Source organism: Balaenoptera acutorostrata, chromosome 18 (genome assembly GCF_949987535.1).
Source record: "Balaenoptera acutorostrata chromosome 18, mBalAcu1.1, whole genome shotgun sequence".
Classification (NCBI taxonomy): domain Eukaryota; kingdom Metazoa; phylum Chordata; class Mammalia; order Artiodactyla; family Balaenopteridae; genus Balaenoptera; species Balaenoptera acutorostrata.
Genome location: NC_080081.1, coordinates 35,170,241 through 35,194,182, shown reverse-complemented (window position 1 = coordinate 35,194,182; position 23,942 = coordinate 35,170,241). Strand labels below are relative to the sequence as shown.

At 36.0% G+C, this 23,942-nt stretch overlaps 1 pseudogene; it reads left to right on the top strand.

Moving 5' to 3' along the window:
* Nucleotides 1-20,775: 20,775 nt before the first annotated feature.
* On the top strand, nt 20,776-21,352 carry LOC103014859 (heterogeneous nuclear ribonucleoprotein H3-like; annotated as a pseudogene).
* The last annotated feature ends 2,590 nt before the right edge of the window (nt 21,353-23,942 follow it).

Sequence of the window (23,942 nt, the reverse complement as noted above, 5' to 3'; positions counted from 1 at the left end):
AATTCCAAGAAGGAATTGAAGTGACTGTCAACTTTCAAAAATCTCTAACGTTGTTGGGATATATGCATAGCGTTTTTATATAGTTTCTCATTTATTGAAATTCAGTCACTGTTCATTGAATTTTCAAGATATACATTGATATAATAGAGGTTCAGAGATTCATTCCCTCAGACACTACATAGTTGGCTAAGGAAAGTCAGCCCCCTTGAATTCAAAATGTACCTTTCTTCTATCACCTACCATCAGACACTGGGCACTTCAGAGACAAGGACCACAGTGTTGACCACAAATCCTTTCAGTGTTTGTCTTGGTTTTACTGGTACTAATTTGAGGATAAAAACCAAGAAGCTCAATCTCAGAACGATGGTTTTAAAGGAAAATCTTTGCTACACCGCATCCAAGTAATTAATGAAAACCCAAGTAATTAACATTCTGGAGGTAGAAAATTGAAAGCATGAGCCACAGAAAGTCATCTTTGGAAATACCAAAGACCAAGGCCACTCATGTTCTATAAGCCTCTAATCCAACACGGTCTCTACTATAGCTGCGTGAAGGCAGGAGATGATAGGCCTGTTCAATTTCATCCCTCTAAAAGTCTAACATAGTTCTTTACACATAGGAGAAGCCAGATCAATGTATTTCTAAAATCAAATTAAATTCAAATACAACCAAATCTCAGTGACCCAGCCCTATTCTGAACTTGAATTTATTTGTCTGAAGCAAGCAGAAAAGAAAAAGTGCTTCAAAATCATGTTAAAATATACTACATAGACAAATATCTATTATAACATGAACAGGTTTAAATTTTACAATTTATCAGAAAAATGAAAGAAAATTGCAGCAAGAAAACAAAGAAGTCTCTTTATTCAGAAAAATAAACCAAGAAAGGGGCATTGAATTCTTAAAAAAATTACCGTGGGGTCAGATAAAATACAAATGGTCTTTTATTCCTATTTATAAACCTAAGTACTCTGAATCATAGTCATTTTAATTCATAGGTCTAAAAAATATTAAAACTTTTAGTGCAGAATGAGCCACTGTTCCTATAATGTGTCTCAGAAAGTGCTAAGCATGTAATATATTTCAATAATTATCTTTTTGGCCTCTTTCACTCTACTCACTGTGCTAGGTATTGAGGAAAACTTATAAGAATAAAAATGTATTATAAAAACGTATAGAATGATTCATTTTAAATGTAAACTCAAAAGCAATTTCAATACATTGCACAAAGAAGAATTGATTAGAACCTGTTTATGTGGATTTTGGAGAAGCAAACAAGAGGAGATGACATTTGAGTTGAATTCTGTACAATGAATATGACGGTGCCTAGTAGTAATGGAGGAGAAGAGAATCCCCAAAAGAGGAAACATTATATGATAAGGAAAAAAGATTGAAAATGCAGGTTCATTTAGGCAGCTCAGTACTCCTGGGTATTTATATACTCTATATATTTTGTGTGATAGGTAGAAGAATTCAAAAGAATGAAATCTTTGTATGGCATGTGAAGGAGCTTGGGTTTTATTCTCAATGTAATAAGGGATTCATAGTAAGGATTTCAACAGGGAAAATGATATGATTAGATTTGCATTTCAGAAAGAAAACTGGCAGAGACAATTTAGTTGTTTGCCAAATATGATGAAGCTGTCCGATTCTGCCAGTCTGTTTCCCTATAAATGAATGGAGTTTTCTCCACTGCATACTATGGACTTATTGTGAGCACATGTGAAACTTTTATTGTATTAAGCCACCGAAATTTAGGAATTCATCTGTTACAGTAGCTAGTACTACCTTCATTAAGTAATAAACATTGGTACCTTAAAGTTGGGCGATACTGAAATAAGAATCTGAACACATGACATTGGTTTGGTTAGTCTGTAGTTATTAAAAGGAAAAGAAAAGCTTGTATGAGAATTGTTTAATTTGGAAACAAAATAGTAAAGGAATGATGGAGATCAGATTCTTGCAGTTTTTCAGGATTTGGAAAAAAGAATGCTTCTAAATCCCAAACAGTAAAAGATGATGTTTCTTAGTCCTTTCAGGGTACTATAACAGAATACCACAAACTGGGTGTCTTATAAAGAACAGAAATATATCTCTCACAGTTCTGGAGGCTGGGAAGTCCAAGACCAAGGTGCCACCAGATTCAGTGTCTGGTGAGGCCCTGCTTCCTGGTTTACAGATGGTTGTCTTCTCACTGTGGCCTTACATGGCAGGAGTGAGGGAGCTCTCTGGGGTCTCTTTTATAGGGGCAATAATCCCATCCATGGGGGTTCCATCCTCATGATCTAATCACCTCCTGAAGGCCTTGCCTCTTAATACTATTACATTGAGATTCGGATTTCAACACATGAATTTTGGGGAGACACAAAGATTTCATCCACCTCCCAAATTTATGTTATTCTCACATGCAAAACACATTAAATACATCCCAATAGCCTCCAAAATCTTAACTCATTCCAGCATCAACTTTAAAGCCTAAAATCCAAAGTCTCATCTAAATATCATCCAAATCAGATATGGATGAGACTCAAGGTAGGGTTAATCCTGAAGCAATTTGCTCTCCAGATGTGAACCTTTGAAATAAAACATTATGTGCTTTGAAAATACAATTGTTGGACAGGCATAGGATAGACATTCTTATTCCAAAAGAGAGATATAGGAAAGAAATAAGGGGTAACAGGTCCCAAGTAAGTCCAACTACAAGGCAAATGCCATATGAGATCTTAGGGCTCCAGAATAATCCTCTTTGGCTTGATGCTCGGCCTTTCCATCCAGGTCGAGGTCCTGCCTTCTGGACACACTAGAGGAGATGCTCTCACCGTCTGGACCCACTGGGTTAAGTATCCTACTCCTTCAGCTTTCTGGGAAGGGATTGGGCACCAAGACTCTGAGCAGCCTCACCCCTATGGCTTAGGGCAGAAGTCACCTAGCCTGTTGAAAACAAGGCAATCAATCGTCCTCCCTTTTTAAACTGAAAGCAGTAGCCCCAGTGATCTCTAAATCACCTTCTGGGTCATTATTCCCTTATCTGGAAGAATGGAACCTGGCTTCTGTTGAGATGGCTGTTTAGGACCGTGATTCACACCCACACTAATCTACTTAACAAATGATTGCCTGGCCACACCCTTAGCTCTTCAGGCTGTTATAATAGAATACCATAGACTGGATGAATTATAAACAACAGAAATTTATTTCTTATACTTCTGGAGGCTGGGTAGTTCAAGACCAAGTTACCAGCAGATTTGGTGTCTTGTGAGAGTCCACTTCCAGGTTCATAGATAGTTATCTTCTTGTTGTGTCCTCAAATGGCGGAAGGAGGGAGGGAGCTCTCTGTGGCCTCCTTTATAAATGGACTGATCCCATCATGTGAGATTTTTAACTACTAATTTAATTTCTTTACTTGTTACAGATGTATTCAGATTTTCTATTTCTTCTTGAGTCAGTTTTGGTAATTTGATTCTTTCTAGTAATTTTAAACTTGTTTATACTATTTCTTTATAATTATTTTCATTTCTTTAGAGTTTCTTCTTCATTCTTGATTTTCACATTTTGTGTCTTCAGTTTAGATATTTCTGGTGCATTTTTCATTTCAATATTTGCACTTTTAACACCAGAATTCCCACTGGCTTCTTTTCTATAATTTCTATCTCTTCATTGGTATTCACTCTTTGATGAGTCATTGTCATACTTCCCTTTAATTCTTTAAACTTGATTTCCTTTAGTTCCCTGAACATATTATAACAGCTTCTTTAACATCTTTGTGAAGTCCAACATCTGGACTTGTATAAATAGTAGTTTATATTGATTTTTTTTTCTTATGTATGTGTCACATATTCCTGTTTCTTCACATGTTTTACAATATGTTGTTGAAAACTCAACATTTTAAGTAATATGTTGTAGCAACTCTGGATTCTGGTGCTCATCCCTACTGAATCTGCAGGTTCTTGTTGTTTATTAGCTTATATTTGTATCCACTTACCTGATCTAATTCTGCAGAGTTCGCCTGTTCTGCAGTATGTAACCAGTGATCTCTCTTTTTAATTTATCTATTTATTTGTTTATTTTTCTTATTAAGCTTGAGATCCTAGTGGTCACATATGGGCTAGTATAACTTAATAGTCAAGAAATGTCTGGCCAGAGATAGTGCTTTAAACACCTTGATTCAGTAAAGTTTCCACTCTTTGTGACACATGTGTGTAAAGATTGAGCTGTAATTCCTATTTCAGGCAGTTTACAAATTTGTCCCAGTTTTTACCTTTTGTTGTGTCTTGTCATGTCTTCTATGCACCTGCACATGGCCTCACGTTCATCTGGGAACATGGAGATAACTAGAGCCCTCTCCAGTTTCTCCTAAGTTTTTGTGCATCCTTGTGAATATATATGCACAGCCTTTGAGACCACCTAGGATATGTGGTAGCTTATCAAGCCCATTATGGCTGTCTCATCCTCCAGATCTCCTTGATAAATTCCTGGCATGTCTGCTCATCTGTTGCTTAACCCCACCAGTATCCCAGCTTCAGGTAGCTGCAAGGTTGGTTGCCATCAAGATCAACAAAGTTTTCAGCAATGATCTTGGTCATGGAGATTTTGTGGGTCCTGCTACTAATCAAGTTGGTGCTGTCTAGCAATAAAATTGGTAGTTTTTATGGCTTTCTCAGCTCCCGGAACACCATTTCTGATAGTTTAGGAGCAGAGTTAGGGGATTTGGGGGGAGGGGGGTGGGATCCATCTTACGCCAAAACTTCATAGATCGCCACTGTTCTTACATAAGTTTTGGTAATTTTTCTTAACTTAAATACATGTTTCACAATTTGTTGTATTTTTTTTTTTTAATTTCAGAGAACCAACATGGTTGTTTTTGAGAAATTTGTTCTGTTTATTGTTTTTGTGTGGAGATATTTTGCAGATCTCCTCATTCTACCATTCTGCAAGTGTTATTTCTCATTGACATGGTATATCACATCATGTCACCTTGCACCAAGGGACTTATTTTACAGTGAAGTTAATATGGCAGTACACTCACAACCATGGGATCTGCTGGTCTCACTACCCACCACCTTACCCTGAAGATACTTGCCTGAAAGAACAGTAGACTAAACTCCTAAAAAATGAAGAAATAATACCTTGCAGAGAAAGGGTGCTAATCTTTAGAATGAGGTATAGTCCTTAAAATATAAGCATTATGTGTCATTGTAGCCCCAAGAGATAGAATATGTGTGTCTGGAACACAAGTTGTGAAAGCAAAATTGGGCCCACGATAGGGCTGTGGTAAAAAATATTACAGCCTGGGTGACTTAAAAAATAGACATTTATTTTTCACAGTTCCGGATGGTAGAAGTCTAAGATCAAGTTATAAGCCGGTTTGGTTTCTTCTAAGGACTCTGTCCTTGGTTTGCGGGTGGACACCTTCTTGCTATGTCCTCACATAGTTTTTTCGTAGGGCACACACATCCTTTTTATCTCTTTTTGTGTCCAAATCTCCTCTTTTTTATAAAAATACTAGTCAGATTAGATTAGGGCCCCCCCCCAACCTCAAAATTGCCTTATCAAAGTCCTTATCCCCAAAAGAGCCACATTCTGAAGTACTGGGGCTTAGGACTTCTGGGGGACCACAATTCAGCCCATAACACCCCATTTACCTATCCCTCTAGGTATCCACTTGATAATTCATGAGCCTTTTCCCTAAAACTCTAGGATCTGTGAGTCCAGACATTTTCATTCTCAGAGGAATGATCCTTCTAACAAGGGATATAGTAAGACTAAATCTAGGACTAATATAGGGTAACTTTGGGCTTCTTATGTCAGCATACAGTCTGGCAGAGATAATTGACCATGATTATTAGGTAGGATTGCTGTTTTATAATTAGGGGAGGAAGAAATGTATTTGATATCACCATTGAGGCAACTGGTGATATTCACGTGGCCAATTTTAACTGTAAGTGAGCAATTACAGCATCTACATCTGATAAGTGCATGGTAACCTGAGGCCCAGGTACCAAAAATCTGCAAGATTGGGGTCTGAGTCATCTTATTTTGCCAGTCTCTAGTCCAGCAAAAGTTATATCCAAGAGTGAGGGGAATCTGGAAGGAGGAGTAAAAAAGGGAAGCGATAGTGCTAGTTACAGCCCTGGTACTAACTGCAGCATCCATGTCAGTGGACTGTAGTTTTCCCAGTAACTCTACTATTGTAAGTTGTCTCAGGAATTTTGACCAGAGAATTCTAGGTAAGCTATGCCTGGATGATGCCCCATCCAGATTCCCTTTCTTAGTTCTGTGTTCATCGTTCATTTGTAGCTGCTGTATTAACTGCTACAAAATAGTAGACATGGGCTTCCCTGGTGGTGCAGTGGTTGAGAATCTGCCTGCCAATGCAGGGAACACGGGTTCGAGCCCTGGTTTGGGAAGATCCTATGTGCCGTGGAGCAACTAGGTCCGTGAGCCACAACTACTGAGCCTGCGCGTCCGGAGCCTGTGCTCCACAACAAGAGAGGCTGCAATAGTGAGAGGCCCATGCACCGCGATGAAGAGTGGCCCCCACTTGCCGCAACTAGAGAAAGCCCTCGCACAGAAACGAAGACCCAACACAGCCATAAATAAATAAATTAAAACAAATACTTAAAAAAAAAAAATCCACACATAATCCTCAAGGTGAAATAAGCATTTCCATTAAAAAAAAAATAGTAGACACCAATCCTTCTATGGAAAATTGTTTTTGTCTGATTGTAGCTACCTTACACCAGAAGTTATACACACTTGCCCAAACCTGAGGGACGCTCACACTGAGTGACTTCCTAATATGGGAGCTTAAAGGCTGAACCTCTTGCTTCAAATGTAGGCAGTGTAGCAGAGCAGTTTGTTCTCATAGCCTCCCTCCTTCCACCAAGTAGGTCAGGCAAAGACTAGGCTTGACCCGAACCCACATTTTTACGTGGCACCTTCCCCTTCCTTATCTTAGTCCACTCCTTCCCTTAAAGTTTTCTTGAAAAGTTCTCCCTCAATGAATTATGTGCACTCAGACCCTTGCCTCAGGCTTTGCTTCTCAGGAACTTGATCTAACACATTACATCTGGGATGGAGGCAACAGATCTGCGGAAATAAAGGATTTGTGTTTTTAATGATATGAGGAACATCAAGTTTCATATGGGCTCAGGTGAAGGAAACAGGCACACATTGAACCTCAGTCAGGAGATGAGCCACTTTCCACTTTGATTTGAGATAAGACATTTACCTGCAATTTGAGGAAAAATAAAGTTGGAAGACTTATTCTTTATCTTCATGATAAAAGATTATGTTAATAGTATAATGAACTGTTTTAAAATAGAAAAATGGTTTGTAAGTTGAATGGCATTATGCATTCTAACCAATGATTAGACATTAGAGATACTGTCACTCTTGAGATACATACATAAGTGTGTAGATTTCCTATGCTTAAATGTCACAGGTAGGCAATCTCTCTAATTTGTTTTTCAATCTGTAATTTTGAGGAAATTTTCTAAGACTTTTCATTATCTACTTTTCCATTAAACCCTGTTTAAACAACATTGTAACCTGTCTATAAATACTTTCTACTTATTATATCAAATTTAGTGCTTATCAGAAAGTATTAAAGCCACTGTTTGGCTGAAAATACAACTGCTATTAAGGCAAAATTCCTAATACCTCTTGCTAGTTCTTATGACTGCATATCTTATCACATTGTCTACGTGGGCATTGATGGAAACTGTCTAATACATACATCAAAGCAGCTAAGAGTGAGTCATAGATCTTTATTAGGCAATGTAAAAAGACCAGAGTGGTAGAATGCAGAGCAACAAAATGCGGAGTTGCTAAAGTCCATGAACAATCAGGAAATTAGTAGATGGGCAAATGTTGACACTTCAGTTCTTAATTATCCTAATTAGAGACCATCAGAACAGCAAATAATGTTTATTGAGCCTGGCAAACTGAAACATTTTCATTGTGTTTATTGCTTGTTTTGGCAGCCATGTTACTTTGTTGACTCACATGCTGTGTAGTTAACAAAATCTCATAAGCTATTTTATATGAACTGTGGTTAAGTCAGGCCTCTCTCTTCCTGCCCTTGTAATATTGTTATTTTGAGCCCAAACATAAGAATTTACATTTTCCATCTACCCTTTATCTTATTAATTTTGGCTAGCTGCACATGGTCAAGTCCATCTCTTAGTCGATATAATTATAAATAGTATTTCTTCATTAAATAACAGCACAGGGCACATTTCTTGTATTCAACATTTTCACAGCCTAGAGGGAGAAGGTAACATTTAGACAGATTATCACAAAGTCGTGTGCTATATAAGTTATAATGAAGTCTGGACAGAATTTTATGGAAGGTGATATTTGAATTGAGTCTTGTAGGATAAGAAAAATATATGTAGAACAAAAAGAAAAAGAAGAAAAAGTCATTTCAAGCTGACAGATTGAGGGAACAGTCTATGCAAAGTATTCTAGGGCAAAAAAAAAAAAAAAAAAGCATTCTGAAAATTATTGATTTTTTTGGCTATTTTCTCTTTTTTTAATAACCAATTCAGCTAAATTATTTGACTCGACATCCCATACTGAATTATGGCTTTTTCAGTTTCTTCTACAATCAATATTATGATTGGAAAAAAAAACTAAAAAATAACTCATCGTTACAACATTAGAGAGGTATATTAAGAAGTGAAAGTTACTCTTTCTTCCCTTGAAATACTTGATTAGGTAAACTTTATAGGAAAGGTAAATGGGTAATACATTATTTTGGAGGAAGGGTATACTTTATAATGGGAAAGATTCTCAAAATACAGTGGCTAAAAAACTATAAGTTTTATTGTTTTATTACTCTCTCCTTAGATTTCAGAAATATACCTAGATATGCATCCATATGTGTTTCTCTTCCTTGATCGTTCCTGGAACTAGATCTGCCCATTTAAGCTAAGAAGCAAGAACCCCTCCTTTGGGGACAGGTTTTTTCTTTACTGAATTGATGTGAACTTTCTGGGTTTGTAGGGCATCTCTGCTCCTCAAAGTTGATCAGTGACCCAGTTTCTTTTTAAATACACCTGGGCATTGAGTTTTCGAGGTGGTAGAACCTGAGAAAGGAAGAGAGTGTGGTGAACAAAGCACATCCAAGCATCTTAAGCCGCGGGCCTAGTACATTTCACATCTGTTCCTATCTCACTGTCAAGAACCTAGTCACAGGCTTCAGCTAACCCGAGTGGTAGGGGAGTGTGCTGTGACAGAGCAGTCCTGGGCCCAGATATAAACGCAGTGCCATGGAAGAAGTCAGCAGTCTCCACCACAAGTGGGGGACTCCCTCAGATCCTTTTTGTTTCCCTCACAAAAACATGCACAGTCTTCTAGAAATACAACCATTTCTATTATAAGTCCATAAACATTGGTCCATATACTTTAAATTTCAGTTGAAAAGCAATGGCTGTCTGGTTCTCATTCTTGGTAGGTAACCTATTTTGTCTGACAACAAGCTTCTAGAATTTTCTCTTTATTGTTAGTTTATACATTCATTTATAGTACAGTATTTATATATCTACTGATCATTTTTTCTATAGTCTTTTCATTTCCGTTGAACTTTTATTATTCAATTGTAAGACTCTGGATTTTTCTTTCATACATATTTTTTATTCTCACTGATAATGCCCAATCTTTTGGATTTTTGTTTTGAACTGTCAAGTACTCCCACAGGTTTTAGGCATATAGCAGCAATGAACAAAAAAGTTCCATCCCACCAAAAAAGTTCTTTCTTACAGCTTATATTACATTATGATACTGTAGATAAGAAATAATAAAAATATATTTCATGTCAGATAATATTAAGTGCTATGAAGAAATATAAATTAGGGGAGGGAAAGAAGTATGGAGAGAGAGGTAGTTACTACTATAGGGCAGTCAATAAAGGCCTAATTGTAAAGGTGATATTGGATCAAAGACCTGAATTAGGTGAGGGAGCAACCCTTGTGGATTTTTTGGAGAAGCAAGTAAAGGAAACACCAAAGACCTAAGGCCAGGAGCATGGCTACCTGCTTTGAGGACCAGAATGAGCAAGAGGGAACGGTAGAAGGGTGGTGGTTAGATAAGTAACAGCGGGCCAGGTGGTAGGGAGTCTTGTGGGACTTAATAAGAAGTGAGTTTACTGAGTGTGGTAAGAAGCCACTGAAATTTTTTGAACAGAACAGTGATGTGCTCTGCCTGATGTTTTAAATGGATCACTCTGAGGTGATATTGAGAACAGACTGTGGGGAGACATAGGGGAAAGCAAAGAGGCATATTAGCAGGTATGGTAACACTAGATTAAAGAATGTGTTGTCTAGTTCAAGGTATTAGCAGTGGAGATGGTAGGGATTGGTTAAACTCTGTATATATTTGGAATGCAGTGCTAAGTGGATTTGTGAATAATTGTGTATAAGATGTGAAGGACAGAGAGAAGTATTCAGGCATTAAGATATAGCAACTGAAAAGTATGAGGAGCCAGTTGGCCATTGGAGAAGAATATAGCCATTTTCCCCCAAGATGGAATCTATTTTATTTTGTTTTTCCTCTTGATTTGTTTACATTTCATAAATCACACTTTGGACCACCTGGACAACAGATGAGTCAATAAGTGGTGAGGTGTAGGGAGAAGATTTTGTTTTGTTCTTTTCTCCAACCTGCCAAGTAGGTTAGAACTCTGGTACTTTTCCATTTTGGAGTGGTTGTACATTAGAATTCTGGGTCAGTGTTTTTCAAATTGTGGTTCCCAGATCATCAGCCTCAACATAACCTGGGAATTTGTCAGAAATTCAAATTCAAAGGACCCTTCTCAGACCTAATGAATCAGTCTGGGGATGAAGCCCAAGAATCTTTATATTAACAAGTCATTTTGTATATGCTCAAGTTTGAGAAAAATTTCTCTAGCTCTCTGGTACTCAAAGTGTGGTTCATAGAATAGCAGCAGCATTACTTGAGAGCTTGTTAGAGATGCAAAAGCATGGTCCACTCCAGACATATTGAATTAGAATACACTTTTCAACAATATCTTTTGGTGATTTGTATGTACCTTAATATTGAAATGCACTGCCTAGGTTTTCAAGCTTCTCCAGGTGTAAGCAAGTAGCACTCAACAGCTACAGAAAAAGACAATACTTCAGTGAACAATGCAGCCTCTGTCAGCAGAAGCAGGGCTCTTCACTAAAAAGGCTTGCACCATGGTCTTTTCTATTTTTTCTTATCTAAGACATCAACTGTGGGAGAGGGAAGCCACTCCTGCCTTATTCCCTTAGAAGGCAGAAATTTCCATGTCTTATAGCTGAGTCACTCAGACAAGGAATTATATATTAGCCACAGATAGAGAGCAAGGTCAAGAATTTGCCCTTTTAGTTCTTATTGCTGAAATTTTCAACAAATCCTATCATGTACTTGGGAAAATTTACCTGATTCTACAATTCATCTTGAAAAACAAAAGACTTAGACTAGCCAATATAATACTGAAAAACAGAAATGTTGGAAGACTTACACAAGCTGATTTCAAGACTTACTTTAAAGGTATCACAATTAAGAGAGCATGGACTCAGCGAAAGAACAGACACAAAGATCAATGGAACAGAATAGAGGGTCCAGAAAAACACTCACAACATCCACACAAATATAGTCAACTAAACTTTGACAAAGGAGACAAGGTAATTCAATGAAGAATGCCTAATCTTTTCAACAAGTGGTGATGTAATAATTGGAAGTCCACATGCAAAAATTAATAAATGTTACAATTTTCAAAAAAGTCATTAAAAATGGATCATGGACCTAAATGTTAAATGAAATACTACCAAACTTCTGGAGGAAAACATAGGAGAACTTCTAGGTGACCATGAGACTGGCGATGAGTTTCAGAGACTGTTATGGGTTATATTGAGTCCCCCCAAATTCATAAAGTCCTAATCCCCAGCACCTCAGAATATGGTCTTATTTAAAAATAAGGGTGTGGAAAATACAGTTGTTTAAGTAAAGATGATGTCATTCTGAAATAAGGTGAGCCCCTAATTCAATAGGATTGGAGTCCTTATATAAAGGGAAAATTTGGACACCGGGAGAATGCCAAGTGAAGATGGGAGTTAAGCCACCACAAGCTGAAGAACTACCAGAAACTAGGAGAGAGGCCTGGAGCACATCCTTCCCCAGCACTTTCTGAGGAAGTGTGTCCCTACTGACCCCTTGATCTTGGATATCTAGACTCTAGAACTGTGAGACAATACATTTTGTTGTTAAAGCCACTCAGGTTGTGGTACATTGTTAGAACAGGCCTGGCAAAATAATACAGATGCAACACCAAAGTCACCATCTGTGAAAGAAAAAGTTGATCACTTATATCTATTTAAATTAAAAACTTCTTTTCAGCAAAAGTCTGTTAAGAAAAACAAAATACAACCACAGACTGTGAGAAAATATTTCAAAATCATACGTTTGATAAAAGAATGTATACAAATTATATAAGCAACTCTTAAAACACAAGAAGATAAACAACTTAATTTAAAAATGCACAACTGATCTAACACATACGTTACCAAAGAAGACATATAGATGGGAAGTAAGAATATGAAAAGATGTGCAATATAATTTGTTATTAATAATTGCAAATTAAAACAACAATGAAATACCCCTGTATATTGATTACAATGACAAAATCTAAGAAACTACAATTCCAATGGCTGACAAAAATGTGGTGCAAGAGGAACCCACATTCATTGCTGGTGCCAATATAAAATATACAGCCACTTTGGAAGACAGCTTGTCAGTTTCTTAAAAAACTAATTATAGTCTTACCATACACTCCAACAATCACTGTTCTAGATATTTATCCAACAGATTTGATAACTAATGTCCACATAAAAATCTGCATACAAATGCATATAGCAACTTTATACATAATTGCTTGAAACTTTCACAATATCCAGTATGTCAAAGGAACTCAGGAGCTAACTGTGAGAGCTTCCAAGGGCCAAAGCTGGAAGAATTTGAGCAATAAAATAATGCATTGTTAGAGTATAACCCAAAGTATAAAATAAATATGCATGAGTCCATACTGATATAAATAAATGATTGAATAAATAACTAAGTGGAGGAGAATGGATAGATCTACCATGCAGAAGAATTTCAGATAATATATGTAGATATTCTGCCTTCAAGGAAGTAGAGCATAACTTCCCTATGCTTAATCGTGGGCTGTGCATAGTGAATTTCTTCCAACAGCAGAAATTCATGGAAAGGCGAAAGGTTTGGTTGATAAAAGGCTGTCTCTTCATAGCTGAGAACTCTGACAAACACAGCCTCAGCCAGGCGATCAAGGTTAACATAAAGAATGATAAATCACACTTGTATTATGTACTCTTGATATGATGTGATGGTACTAGCACTTTGTCCCTGTGGTCTTCCTTCCAAACACACATAGTTATTGTCTAATCATTAGAAAAACATTAAACAAATTCCAATTGTGGGATATTCTACAAATACCTAACCAACACTCCTCCAAACTGTCAAGGTCATCAAAAACAAGGAAAATCTGAGAAACTTGTTTAGCCAAGAGGAGCCTAAAAGTCATGACTACTGAATGTAATGTGGTGTCATGAATGAGATCCTAGAACAGAAAAAGAACATTTGGTACAAGCTAAGGAAATCAGAATAAATTATGAACTTTAGTTCATAATAGTGTATCACTATTAGTTCATTTATTGTAACAAATGCACCAAAATAACACAAAATGTTAATAATAGTGGAACTGGGTATGTAGGGTGTGTAGAAACTCTGTACTAGTTCCCCAATTTTCCTGTAACACTAATACTGCTTTAATATAAAATACATATGTTTTATAATGTTATAAAATGTATGAGTCATTAATTTTTAAAAGTCATAATATGTTTTATTACCATATGTATGGGTGTTTTTAGGTATTATATTCACTTTTATTTCTTGAGTTTCTCTTCATATTGGCCAATTAAGATTTTCTTGGAATATTTAAAAAATCGACCTGAAAGTCAAAGCTTCAATTAAAAATGCACAATCACAATAGTTAAACAGAATGGTGTACACAATGATCAGCTGTTTTAGAGATATCAGATTGTGCGCTGTATTCATGCTTAACTCCTCAAGTGCAATAACATTTTTTAATTGATAAACTTCATTTTTTAGAACATTTTTAGGTTCACTGCAATAACTTTTAGATATAATTTTGCAACTAAAAAGAGTCAATAACAGTTGCTTGCTTGGTTGATTATATGATAAATATTTTGTTCCCTACTATGTAACACTTACCAATAAATGCCAATAGTAATTGCAACAAAAACTTTTGCTTTTAAAGCTGGGTAAAAGGCAGAAGTAATCATGTAATCATCTTGTAATTATATGGTACTTACTATGCAATTACATAGTAAATATATTGTAAATTCAAAATAATTACATGGTTATTTGCATTATGCATAGTATCTAATCCAATTTTGACACATAAAGCAGTGGTAGCATCCAAAGGGTTACCCAAATTTCTCCCACCTACACCACAGGATCAGGAATAATGGAAGTAATTAAAGGAAGTCCTTGAACAAATGCATGATAGTATACGATTGGAAACTATCCATTCATATTTATGACATAGGTAGAATTATAAATTAGTGCAGAATGGGATTAGCAATTAGACTATAAATTATCAATTAAAATTTATGCTAACAGTGATTTTGGTGTTGGTGATAGCAAATGATATTTTATCAAGAACAATTAAATGAAGACTCTTTAGAAAAAAAAACCTGCTATAATGGCATCATGTCTTATAATGGTTGATAAAGGGCTGTCATTTTGCAATTTTAATCATCAAGATAGTAATTTTAACAGAAACATTTGAATGTATTTAGTAATATTTACAGAAGCTTGTAATATGAGTCCCTAAAGTGTTTATGCCCCTAAATTAATATTTTGGCTTTTGAAAATAGAAACAAAGTAGTTATCTTTAGAAGTAAGTTGCTTGAGAGACTGACTTCTTCTGGAATTGCAGAATAAGAAGCACAATAGACTCTCTACCCAACAAAACAACCATTCATATACAGAAAATTTTATTTAAAAAAAAAACTAGGGCTTCCCTGGTGGCGCAGTGGTTGAGAATCTGCCTGCTAATGCAGGGGACACGGGTTTGAGCCCTGGTCTGGGAAGATCCCACATGCCGCGGAGCAGCTGGGCCTGTGAGCCACAATTGCTGAGCCTGCGCGTCTGGAGCCTGTGCCCCGCAACGGGAGGGGCCGCGATAGAGAAAGGCCCGCGCACCGCGATGAAGAGCGGTCCCCGCACCGCGATGAAGAGTGGCCCCCGCTTGCCGCAACTGGAGAAAGCCCTCGCACGAACCGAAGACCCAACACAGCCAAAAATAAATAAATAAATAAATAAATAAAAAAGAAAATCCTTAAAAAAAAGAAAAAAACTAATTTAAGTCTCTGTAAATTATCCTAAGGGCATACAGCAAGTGGAAAAATATTCATTCAATAAAATCTACTAAATTTTAAGTAATAACAGTGAGAGTCTGTAGCATCTGAGCCACAACCCATTGCCTCCCCACGCTCAGAAAACTTCATCGTACGGGGCTCCCTCTCCTTCTGGTTCCCAGTCTAAGAAATTATATTGTCACAAGATGGCTAGACTCCTGGTATTTCTCATTTCCCCCAACTTTACATTGCTGAAGCTGTATCTTGGGCCCACATGGCCAAGAGGGCCAAGGCTCCCTTCTATCACCAAGTTCCCACTCTCTCAGCAAAAGCAAAGGCACCAGAAAACCAGAATACTGAGCCCCATTCATCCCCACCCCACCTTGCTTCTAGGGTGGAGGTTCCAGGGAAGGGAAAAGCCAAGAAGACTTGGTCTTAGAGCAAGGGTGTAACACCAGGAGAAATGGGTCATTGTCCCTGGTCCCAGATCTTGTGCAGTTATGCAAAGGTTATACCCTGTAGGGTATAAGACACACTATAGGACAAAAAAACTTCCCAGTCCTGCCTGAGGAATTGATTTTATTTGGAAGAATGTGAAGAATCCTGTGCCTGTGAGAGAAAGGGGAGATGTCACAAACAGCAGTGATCTTGGTTGAGAGCAGCTAGAAGGGTGCACATAGCTTTACCAGTAGCAAAAATTTGAGATGGTGGAGCAGTCACAAGTTTAACAGAGAGAACCAGGGATCACGTCTAACCCCAGGGTACAGCAACACTCTGCACACACTTCAGGTTGAACCAACCAAGGAGCAATCAGAGCAGAAGAGAAGACAGAAATTAAAACATTCCCCAAGTCACACACATAGCTAAGGGCAGAAGCCTCATGGAAACTAGGGGCTTAAGCACGACCTCTAACCAAACATTGGCTGGACAGTAAACTACTATGACAAAAAGTAATTATTAATAAGCCAGGTTTAAAAATAAAATCACATCCATCCTAGGCAGACTGGAAAACTGTGTGAATACCCAAGTGGTCTAAAAAGTGATCATACAGGGAAAATCCATGCTACTACTTCTGGAATGAATGAGGTCAGGTCGGGGTGCAAACATCTAAACTCTCTGAACTGTGGAAGCAGCCTCTAACCGTACATGCATTGAATTGCAAAAGGCAAATGTCTAACAGGCCAAGGGGACTTAAGCACATCTTTTGACCAATAAGTGACTTATGCCGACCCGGGACAATTTCTGGGTAATCAGGTAAAAAGATAAAAACCACCTGAGCTGTGTTGTCAGAGACAGCACATTGCAATGGAAATAGACTTCATAGAGTTAGTTCCGCCAACTTACTAAGCAAATAAATAGTAATTAAACAAACAACAGCAACCCTCAGGGACAGGGAGAGTTAAGATCCTGAATCATTACAATATATTATCTAAAATGTCCAATTTTCAAGAGAAGTTATGAGGCATGCCCAGAAAGAGGAAAATGTGACATGTACACGTGGAAAAAAAGACAATTCAATGAGGAAACAATAGTGTTTTCAACAAATGGTGCTGAGACAATATCTACATGCAAAAGAATGAATTTGGACTCCTACCTCACAGCATAAAAGAGAAAAATTCACTCAAAATGGATTGTAGATCTAAATGTAAAAGATAACAGTATAAAACCTTTAGAGGAATATGTAAGTTCTTATGACCTTGGATTAGATAATGATTTCTTATTTAGACAATGATTTCTTAGATATAATACCAAGCACACAAAAATACAGATAGTGCAATTTAAACCCAGGCAGATGATTTGAATAGTCATTTCTCAACAAGGATGTGCAATGGTTAATAAGCTCATGAAAAGATGCACAACAATGTTAGCTATTAGGGAAATGCAAATCAAAACCACAGTGATTTAACAGTTCACATCTACTAGGATAGCTACAATCAAAAAGACAGATAAAACATACTGTCAAGGATGTAACAAAATTAGAACTTTCATACATTGTCAGTAAGAATGTAAAATGGTGCAGCCACTTGGAAAACAGTTTGGCAGTTTCATAAAAGTTAAGCATAAATTTACCATATGATCCAGTAATTCCACATCTAGACTACATAAGAGAAATGAAAATCTATGTCCATATAAAGATTTTTACATGAATGATCATAGTAACAATATTTGTAATAGCCTAAAAGTGGAAACAATGCATACATCCCTCAGCTGCTGAACGTATAAAAAGTTGTGGTTATCCCTACAATGGAATAGTATTTGGCAATAAAGAATGAATAAAATATTGATACATGTTGCAGCATGGATGAACCGCTAAAATAAAGTGCTAAATGAAAGCAGTCAGATGCAAAAGACCCCGTTTTGTATGGTTTTATTTATGTGAAGTGTCCAGAAAAAGTAGATCTTTAGAGACAGTAAGTATATCAGTAATTCCAACTCTGGGACTGGAGTTGGAAACAGGGAGTGATTGCAGTGGGCACCAGGTATCTTTTTGGGGTAATGGAAATCTTCTAAAATTAGAACATGGTAATGTTTGCACAACTCTGTCAGTAAAAAAAAAAAAAAAAAATTTAATAAAAATCAATGACTCGTACTCTTAAACCAAGTGAATTTATGGTACATATATGATACTTCAATAAACTTTTTTTTAAAGTAGTTTCCTTGGTAAATAACTATAGTTATTATATATCATATCTCAAGTCAGAGATACTCATGCTAAATATAGAATGACATAGATATATATACCCCTTCTTTGCTTCCCACTTCATCACACCTTCTCTCAATTATTTGCAAAATATTGGGTATCAGTCACCATAGCAAACTGAAACTAAGAATTGTAATCCTATATTCTGATCTATTCTAAGCAATAGGAACAAATCCATTTTAAGTTTATTAAAAAGATATGCAAATTTTATATTTTTGTTTGATTTTTCTCATAGATGTTAGATAAATTTCCAAGTGTCATGAGAATTGTTACCTTAAATTAAAATTTTTTTTTTTATTCTTAGAGAGAATTCTGCACTTAATTCTGGTAAACAATGTGATCTAATATCTTTTAGTGAATTTTTGCTGCTATCTTAAAAATACATCTTGCATAATGTATTATAATATGGATTAAATCAAAAGGCGTAATGTTAACATCCAACCCTGTTGTTTATTCAAGTCAATCTACTTATATATACAAATCTGATATTTACTTCTTAAAATATTTAACAGGCATAAGTGCCCATAAATCAGCTATGACAATCATTGTTAAAGCAATCAATAGTAAGGAATATGCATTAATTCAAATAATATTGACAGGCTCATGAACCTGCATCAGTCTTCCGTGAAGTAAGAAAAATGAGACATCTTCCAAAAAATCAATATTTTCCTTTTTATGTCATTTACTCGAAGATTATCAATAACACATTACTTTTTTACCTTATGTGTCAGGGTTCTAATTTTTAAATACAGGCATCTTTACATTTCAATGTAAAAAGATAATCTACAAGAAACTTAGAGGCTAAAAATCATTTGATGGAAATATTTTTGAAGTTTAATCATTGCTTAAAAACAAGTATATGTATATATACTTACTCACACTTATACATATATATATATACACTTAAACATACATATACATGTACTGTTGATGTATTTTTGTGTGCAGTAGCATAAGAAAGCTCTGTGTTGTTTTTAAATTCTCCTTGGTTTCATTCTAAAGGTAAATTGTGTGAAAGAAATAGCAGAAATATCAACACACATCTTTTTTAACCCTTGTGAACTGAGATGTTACACAGGTACGTACTTAGGTAAAAATACAAAATGTGAAATTACCACACTCATTCATCAAAAAAGAAACATTTTAATTGGTTATAGGTGGAAAATATCTACTTGACAGTCAGTTTCTCACTTTTCATGTAAGTGCTTTGCTGCTTGGATGCCTAATCTTGTTTAGTGTAAGAAAAGTAATTTGACATGAAAGTACCTAGATGGCTGCTGAAAATTAATTGCCAATTAAAAAAGAAAAATGTTTGTGCTACTCTATAAACAAGCCAACATATAAACCTTTCAGTCTTGTTGCTTTATTTATGTCTTCATAGATCTGGTTTCAAGCTATTTGCATACAATTTACAAATTCATATTATAATTCTCCAGTATATTTATGTTTTATAGTTGTATATATTTTCCTCCATGAGAAATATTTATTTCTGTCTGCTTCTGTTGCTTATTATTTTAACAAAAACATCACATTGCATTTGATAGTTTATCTTCTTTAGAATAAGACATTTTTATTTGTAAAGGAGAAAGAAAATATTTTACCACCCCAGAGAGGCACAAATGAGTACATGCGTGTATGCACACACAACACACCACACACCACACACACACACACACACACACACACACACACACACACACAGAAATCCAACTTTAGAAAATGCTCTGTACCCTTCAGCTCTATGTTGGTCTCCAAAATATTGAGGACAACAATTTTTAGAGATAAGAGGAAGAGCTTTCTCATATGAAGGAAACTTTCTTTGAGAAGTTAATGGATTCTGCTTAAGTTCCAGTACTTGAGTTCTTGTAAACTATTGTTCATTTGGAAATCGAAATTGGCAAAAAGGAAAGATATTCGAATTCTTTGTTCTCTCCTCTAATAAGATAATTTGAGATTAAAGATAAAATCTGGAGCCACGCAGTAAGAGAAAATCAAATGAAGAGAGAAAAATACCAATGTTCTAAAAATGTTAGAAGGGAAACCAATAAAATGCATATATGTGTGTATATATATACTATATATACTTATATATGAAGGATGGAGAAATATTGAAGAAATAATGATGCTTGAGCCTAGATAGGAGTAAGTTAGATGATCCCAGTGGTATAAAATATAAAATATTATAAAAAATAAAAGACAAGACTCAATCCAGTTTTCTACAACATCGAGTTATGTGACGCAGAGGAGTTCAAATCCTGTGCAACCTGATTGCTTCACTGACTTCAAAAGTCCAACTATATTCTCTCTTAGTAAAGAATTGCAATTTTATTTTTTAAAATAACTGTCAAAGACCATTTTATATTTGTATCAAAATTTTGTAGGGTTATATATCTCATTAACACTATCTTGCTTACTATCTGTCATATTTTCATACTTCCTATTTTAAAATTTCGGCAGCTTTTTCTGGCTATGTAAAATTACCAGTGAGATGAAAGGGGTGATTTGTTCCAGATCAAATATTCATCAAAGCTATAATACTGCGCCGGGGGTGGGCGATGGATGACGAAAATAATATATTTGTTTTATCTCTGGCATCTGTCCTGGCTTTTTCTTCCCTAATACCCTGGTTATGGAGGTTGTGATGACTATGGTGGCTATAATAATTCTGGTTATGGACATGATGGCTTTGATGATAGAATGAGAGATGGAAGAGGTATGGGATTTCCAGGTTATGGTGGAGCTGCTGATGTAAGTTCAGATTTTCATGGTGGTCATATTGTATATATGAGATTACATTTTCGTTCAACTGAAAATGACATTGCTAATTTCTTCCCAGTACTAAATCCAATACTAGTTTATACTGATATTGGAGCTGATAGCAGAGCAACCAGAGAAGCAGATGTACAGTTTATGACACATGAAGTTGCAGTAGCTTTCCATGTCTAAAGATATGAATAACATACAACATCAATACATTGAATTCTTCTTGAATTCTAGTCCTGATGTGGCTTTGGAATGGGAGGTTCTGGAATGGGATGTTATGGCAGAGACGGAATGTATAAAAAGGAAGATTATGTATCTGTTGGGAGAATGGGAATGATGAACAATTTACAGTGGAAGATACAGTATTCCTGATAGCTTAGGTGGTGGTGGATGCGATGGAGGTTACCATGGGCAAGATGGCAGGAATGAGGTGAATGGTGTGTGATGTACCAAAGCATAACCACCAATGTACAGAGTTCTGACCACAGCATCTGGTCTACTAAGCTTTCTTACAGATTTAACTTCTTTTGTATTTTAGGAACTTTATACTGACTGAAGGAATATGTTTTCAAAATATTATTTGAAAAAGCAACAGATTGTGATGAAAAAAAATTTTCTGTAGGTTTTAATTATTGCATACTTTGACTTAAAAGTAAAATTTCATATTAAAAAAATCAAAGAAGTATGTTGTATGGCCCTCATTACTTCTAAACTGAACTACTGTAAAAGCAGTCAAGAATATATATCTTAATATTTGTTGATTTCCTACTGTATGTTCTATACCCTGAAAGGTACATTTACCTAGATGATCTCATTACTCTTCTGCAAGGTAGATATTAATAGCTCTAATAATGTGAACAAGAACGTAATAAGTCCTCTCTAAATACAATATTACTTTGCTGTTGCATTCATGGGTCTTCAGAACAGTTTCTTATCTATATCTCCTGTTTTAGTTTTATTTTAAAAATATTTTAAAATAATGCTGCAGCTGAAATAATTGCTTACCATTCCCCAAACAAGTCTCAGTAGAACATCCACTCCAATAATCAATTTTACTTAAAACATTGGGGCCAAGTGAAAACTAATGTCTTCATCATATTATAATATATTAGTAATAAATTGTTGCTATATGCTATAAGTACATATTTATATATTATTAAATAATGCAAAATTGCATATATTTTTGAACTAAATAAGAAACTTCAAATAAATTTCTAGCTTCAGTTGACATTTTCTAGATAGATGAAGAAGGGTCGGGACATGGTTAATTGTTTACAAGACCTCTGCTTTCAGGCAGATGGAGTTGTGTGTTCCAGTTGCAGGATGTATGGTGTCCCAGTTCTATCACTTCATATCTGTGCAATGGCACCTATATTTACACAGCCTTATCTGCAGCACTGAGAATAACTTCGCATTCATAAGCGTTCTTTAAATATTACCTGAATGAATGAATACTTGAATGGAAAATGCTTATTTGATTAATATTGCTGTCCATTACTAGATTCTAAACTTCTTGAATGGAGTAGTAATGAATAGTAATGTTCACTGTTTTATTGCATTTTGGGGATTCAGTTGGAACTTGGCATATCAGGCACCATGTAAGTGAGAAAAAATATATACACATGCACACACGTACAGAGAAACACCTAGGTCTTTATCTTTTACCATGTTCATTTTTTGCTTTTAGAACAATGTCCAATATTTGTTTGTTAAAAGGCTGCAAGTTATCCTACTCCCTATATGGTTTATCATCCCACTAACGTAATTACCATCCAAGTAGGAAGCCCATTGTGTACTCATTTGACCCCATCATGCCCTGCGGAAAAGATATTTCAGGATATTGATTGATCTAAAAGCAAAATAAGTTCATAGCCAGTATGAATTCATCTAGAAGAATTTTCACATATTTGACATTTAACAAAATTATGATATACATTAAATCTTGATGAAATATATGTTTTCAACCTTCTCACAAGAGCACATGTAACAGAAAGTCTGTAATTAATATCTGAAAACTTTTGTCTACGTCCTGAATCTGCTATCATAAACTGTGTGTCCATGTGAGAATCACTTAAATTCTCTCATGCTGCTTCTACTTTTGAACTTGCAGAATATAATATTAGACCTACCAATGTATCTGGGTTGGTGTGAGGAAGAAATGAGATCATGTGTGGTAAAATGCTTTGTGAATTATAATGCACAGTGTCCATGTGCTGCTCTGTTACTTGGTGGTTCCTGGCTAGGCATGTTCCAGTCAGTTTGACCAGTTGTTCTAACAGATTTGAAAATCTGAGCTTCAAACAAAAGATATAAAGCTAAAATGGGTTGCTTTAGACATCTTTGCGTTTAGTCTTTCTAACGATTGACATATTATCTAATGTAGCAATAGGAGCAAAGTCTCTCTTGGTCATCAACTCCAAAAGTTTTCATTCTGTATAGAAAAGAGAAGCTTCCTCCAAAGGTGCTCTGCAATTCCTACTCACTACTATGCTAGATTAGTTAGCATAGATTCATGCTAACGATCAATTGATCACATGCTTATATGAAGTCTCTTTTTGTATATTTGCTGCTGTTCTATAAAGGTTTCTACTATGAATGAAGATGTAATAACAAATTGTTATAACAAAATGTTAAAAAACATTTTAAAGACATGTTTCGAAACCAAAAAATTACTATTGTGGTGATGACAGATTTTTTTTTTTAGATTTATTTAATTTATTTATTTATTTATTTTTTGGCTGCATTGGGTCTTCGTTGCTGCACGCAGGCTTTCTCTAGTTGCGGCGAGCAGGCGCTACTCTTCGTTGCGGTGCGAGGGCTTCTTATTGACATGGCTTCTCTTGTTCCCGAGCACAGGCTCTAGGCGTGCAGGCTTCAGTAGTTGTGGCATGTGGGCTTCAGTAGTTATGGCTTGCCAGCTCTAGAGCACAGGCTCAGTAGTTGTGGCGCACGGACTTAGTTGCTCTGCGGCATGTGGGATCTTCCCGGACCAGGGCACGAACTCGTGTCCCCTGTGTTGGCAGGTGGGTTCTTAA